Raw genomic sequence first — 6,001 nt, 5'->3', positions numbered from 1 at the left:
CTAGGAGGGTGGTGAAGCACTGGAATACGTTACCTAGGGAGGTGGTGGAGTCTCCTTCCTTGTAGGTTTTTAAGGCCCGGCTTGACAAAGCCCTGGCTGGGATGATTTAATTGGGAATTGGTCCTGCTTTGAGCAGGGGGTTGGACTAGATGACCTCTAGAGGTCCCTTCCAACCCTGATATTCTATGATTCTATGATAAGTAATTATCTTCCTAAAGATCTCACAACCCGTACACATATAATCCTGTTGAAATCAATGGGACAATTCACCAAAGCAAGGAATGGTCACATGAGTAAGGGTTACAGAACAAAACATTTACAGGCCATTCATGATGTAAATCAAACTTGCATCATTTATCGACTTGCTTCTATGCATTTAAACGAAGTTAAATATACAGAGTTCTTTTGAAGAAACTATTACAGCATATTTTTTACCAGGGGTCCAGTGAGTCTAAATAAGCAAACCAATATCTTTAAAGTCATAAAGGTTTATAAACTAGGGTGAAAATCACCTTCCCCTGCTCAAAGTCCAAGTAATAGTGGAGGGGCGGAAGAGACTGGAATTCACACAAGTTCCTACTATCTAACGCTGCAAGTGCCTTGCCTTCAACCTTGCCTTCTCATATAGGCTGTCGAGCGATTAAAAAAATTAATCGCAATTAAAAAAATGAATTGCGATTAATCGCACTGTTAATAATAGACTACCATTTATTTAAATATCTTTGGATGTTTTCTACATTTTAAAATATATTGATTTCAGTTACAAAACAGAACACAATGTGCACATTGCTCACTTTATATTTATTTTTATTACAAATATTTGTGCTGTAAAAAAAAAAAGAAATAGTATTTTTCAATTCACCTCATACAAGTACTGTAATGCAATCTCTTTATCATGAAAGTTGAACTTACAAAAATAAAACAATGTAAAACTTTAGAGCCTGCAAGTCTATTCAGCCCTACTTCTTGTTCAGCCAGTCACTCACACAAACAAGTTTGTTTATATTTGCAGGAGATAATGCTCGCTCCTGCTTCTTGTTTACAATGTCACCTGAAAGTGAGAACAGGCATTGTTGTAGCCAGCGTCGCAAGATATTTACATGCCAGATGCACTAAAGATTCATATGTCCCTTCATCTTCAACCGCCATTCCAGAGGACATGTGTCCATGCTCATGACAGGTTCTGCTCAATAACAATCCAAAGCAGTGCATACCGACGCAGGTTTACTTTCATCATCTGAGTCAGATGCCACCAGCAGAAGGTTGATTTTCTTTTTCAGTTGTTCGGGTTCTGTAGTTTCCACATCGGAGTCTTTTAAGACTTCTGAAAGCACCTTTTAAGACTTCCACACCTAATCCCTCTCTGATTTTGGAAGGCACTTCTGATTCTTAAACCTTGGGTTGAGTGCTGTAGCTATTTTTAGAAATCTCACATTGGTACCTTCTTTGCGTTTTGTCAAATCTGCAGTGAAAGTGTTCTTAAAACAAAGAACTTGTGCTGTGTCATCATCCGAGACTGCTATAATATGAAATACATGGCAGAATTCAGGTAAAACAGAGAAGGAGACATACTATTCTCCCCCAAGGAGTTCAGTCAAAATTTAATTAGCGCATTATTTTTTAACAAGCGTCATCAGCATGGAACCATGTCTTCTGGAATGGTGGCCGAAGCATGAAGGAGCATACGAATGTTTAGCATATCTGGCACATAAATACCTTGCAATGCCAGCTACAAAAGTGCCATGTGAATGCCTGTTCTCACTTTCAGGTGACATTGTAAATAAGAAGTGGGCAGCATTATCTCCTTTAAATGTAAACAAACTTCTTTGTCTTAGCAATTGGCTGAATACGTATGATTGAGTGGATTTGTAGGCTCTAAAGTTTTACATTGTTTTGTTTTTGAGTGCAGTTATGTAACAAAAAAAATCTACATTGTAAGTTGCAATTTTATGATAAAGATTGCATTACAGTACTTGTATGAGGTGAATTGAAAAATACGATTTCTTATCATTTTTACAGTGTAAATATTTGTAATAAAAATAATGTAAAGTGAGCACTGTACACTTTGTATTCTGTGTTGTAATTTAAATCAATATATTTGAAAATGTAGAAAAACATCCACAAATATTTAATAAATTTCAATTGGTATTCCATTGTTTTATAGTGCGATTAAAACTGCGATTAATCACGGTTAATTTTTTAGTTAATCACGTGCGTTAACTGCAATTAATCAACAGCCCTAATATATATATCAACATTTAATATTTTAAAAAACTCTATCAATACAAGATACTCCACTGCACATGCTTTGGTCCCTGAGGAGAGGATGAGAGAACAAACAACACATGGCAAATGTTAGTCACGTTGCACCACTGGAAGGTGCTCAGATACTACTGCCATGAGCACAGTTAAAGAACTTTGACAGAATAGAAACAGAATAGAATAAAGGCCTCTTAACCCAGTTTATGGACTGAAATAACTACTGTAACCCCTCTGAAGTCTCTTTGCCCGCAGAACTTTGGATTCAATGACCCCTCTCTTAGCCTACCTCCAGCCACACCCTCCATTGTGGCCTCTTTTAGCCACTTGTGTGGGACACTGCTCTTGCATCTATCCCACAATACAGAGAAACCACTGAGGGCCTTGGGTGGGCTCTAATTTCATCCTTTAAGTATATCTCTGCCAGAATTGTTAAAACTGAAAAAAAAAACAGTTTTACCAGGATAAACTGATTAATAACCTAGTGATATTAACAGAGACTAGAACCAAAATTCGGGGGGGGGGGGGGGGTCATGCCTGTTAAAATTAAATAAACTTCAAATAAGGATGTCACAGTGATTAAAGTAACCTTTCATTACAGGTAGATATATAACTAGATGTAATATTTCACAATCTAACTACTTAGTAATGGGATTCTATCTATCCATTCTAACTGCACGGCATTTTCTGGGTATCACTGAAGGATTGCTAGTTAGCCATCTATGAAATGGATGTCATCATGTTTAAAGTATACTTTTCTATATAACAAAATGCGCTATCTGCGTTACTAATAACACAGATTATTACAACTAAAACATTATAGTTAACTGACCTTTAATTCAGACAATGAAAATGAACTACTCAGTTCCACTTCTTTCTTTATACGTTCAGTCAGCCTTTATTTTCACTTTCTGGCTGCCATGCGCTAGAACAATGCTGCAGTGAAGTGCTCTGCAGTCCTTGGATTGGAGGAATTACACTATTATTATTAGCACACTTCATCGTTGGAGGATCTGAAATTTATTTTTCAATGTATAATGTGCCTATCAGAACTTCTAGGCATATAAACAAAAAGTTAAATTACATACTTTAATTCAGTCTCAGATTGACACAATGTCAAACTCAAAAACTTCTGTCCATCAATCCAGAATGCTACCTTTTTTCAACCTTTTCGCTCTCATTCTATTAGAGAGAGAGAGAGAGAGAGAGAGAGTTTTTAGCTTGCCCTAATGTAAATAAATAAATACAGGCTCTTTTGAGCAGGAGTAGAAGCAAATTCCAGAATCAACTGAGAGGCCCTGAAACTATATATCTATATATATTACCACACCTATATATCTAGAAAGTGTTAGCTCAAGCATCCCAGCAAATCTCAACTTCTGCGTTAGAGCACTAAATCAGAGGTGGTCACTTAGATAACCAGGACCACAAGGCTTTCCAGATCAAAAATCTTGTATTGCACCCAGAAATCAGCAGGGACCCATTGAAGTCTACAAAGCACAGATATAATAACCTCCATACATGACATACCATTAATTAAAACAGCAGGCACATCCTTCGCTAGCTGACTTTCCAAGTGGTTTATAAGCATACTCCAAGTAAAGCACATTGCATTAGTTCATCCTGAAGATTACAAAGGCATGCATAACTTTGGCGAGGGCCATATCTGAAAGGAACAGTCACAACCACCTCACCAAACAGATGAAAAAAGGAATGTTGGTTACTGATGTTATCTGAGAATCAGCTGAAGGTCTGATAACCATGCTGCAAACCTTATCAACAACAAAAAAACCTTGGCTGAAGTAGCTGATGTCACCTCCTCTGGTTGCTTTCCCCGGCTAACCAGCATCATTCCTGCCTTAAGCAGATCAAACCTCAACCAACTATTCCTCAGCACAATCTCAGCCAGACACTGAAATATATTACTGCCTGGGTTCACTATCTAGGTTCTCATCACCACAGTATATGAGCATCTCACAGTCATTAATGCATTTATCCTGCTTACTCCCCTGTGAGATAGAGATACAGCTGTGGAAATGAGACACAAAGAAACTAAGGGCCAGATTTACAAAGGTACTCAAGCACCTAAAGATGTAGATAGGCACCTAGTGCGATATACAAAAAAGTCTAGGCACATAGCTCCCATGGATTTTCATTTAATTTCACCTAATTCCCATTGATCGCCCCAGCAGCCTCCCATACAGAACAGAGTGACAAGACAGCATGCCACATAAGAGAACCCTGGGAGCAACTGAATAATTGCCCATCAGCACTCTCTGCGCCCACTAAGAAAAAAAGAAATAGAGCCAATCCATCAGTAGTAAGGTCTGCAATTACTTCAGCAATACTTCATGGCCAATGGTTCGAAAGGCAAAAAGAGTCAGTGTGGCTGGTCTATGTCCATAGTCAGAAGGAAAGCACTGACCAAGACCAATGCAGTCTGACTTATGCTCAAGTCTAAAATCGAACTGAAAGGGTCAAGAAAATCTGAGAACTCTTGCTAATACTAGAGCTGCTTTGGCACAACCTTCTCAATAGCCCGCCCCATCTCAAAAAAGGAAGGTTTTTACGAACTATGACCTGATCCTCACACAAAACATCCAAGGTAAAGCCATATCACAGCCTTTTACGCAGGAATAATTTTGCATCCTATTGAAACGCAGCCATTTGTGGAGTGGCACACAGTAGCTCTTTTAGCAGAACAGCAAAATTACATAACAATTTAGGGCAAGAATTAAGTAAGAATAGTGTAGCCAAGTGAAACTGAAGGGGAAATTTTTGGTAGGTAGAATGTAGGAATATCAGAATTGCCCTACTGGATCAGACTAGTGGTCTGTCTTGTGGTCCTATCTCTTACATTGGCCAGTACCAGATGCTGCAAAAGAAGGTTCAAGAAACCCCATCATGGACAATTATGGAATAACATTTTTATAGAGGAAGTTTCTTCCTAACCCTCATCAGTTAGGGGCTTACTTATGCCCTGCAGCATGAGGGTTTCTCTATGCTGTTCATTATTTTACATCCTTCCATCATATCCCATCTTTTTTTCTCTCTTCTCTTAAACAATCCAAATTTTTCCATCTCTTTTCATGGAAGTCTTTCCTGTAATCATTTTCATCATCCATTGCTGAGTGCCCTTAATTTCTGTTATAACCTGATTAATATAGAGCAGAGGTTCTCAAACTGTGGTCCGCGAGCTCCATTAAGGTGGTTCACGGATAGTTCCCTCTAAGCTGTGCACCTGGGCGGCCACACACCTAATCAGTGGAGCCGCGCAGGCGTGGCTCCACTAATTAGGTGCCTGGACCCTGGAGAAGACGCACACGTAAGGTGAGGTGGTGGCCTTGGGGGGAATAGGTGGTAGGTGGGAGTGGGATGAGAAAAGGGGGGAATTTGGGACATGCAGGGCTGCAGTGGCCAGAGAAAGGCGACTTTCCCCAGCTGCAGGACTGCAGCTGTCAGGAAGAGACAGCCATCCTTCCCAGCCTCAGCTCTGTGGCTGCTGTGGTGGGGAAGAGACCCCCTTCCTTCCCAGCCCCAGCTTGGGAGCTGCCACAGTGGGGGAGAGAGGGAGAGACCCGCCTCCTTCCCAGCCCCAGCTTGGGAGCTGCCACAGTGGGGGAGAGAGGGAGAGACCCGCCTCCTTCCCAGCTCCAGCTCGGGAGCTGCCGAGCGAAGGAGACCCTCCTCCCTCCCAGCCGGGGAGGGAGGGCACATCCATCGCATTAGGAAGGTAAGACTA

Source organism: Chrysemys picta, chromosome 2 (assembly GCF_011386835.1).
Source record: "Chrysemys picta bellii isolate R12L10 chromosome 2, ASM1138683v2, whole genome shotgun sequence".
Taxonomy (NCBI): Eukaryota; Metazoa; Chordata; order Testudines; family Emydidae; genus Chrysemys; species Chrysemys picta.
The sequence above is the reverse complement of the archived record's forward strand: the minus strand, read 5'-3'. Positions refer to the sequence as shown.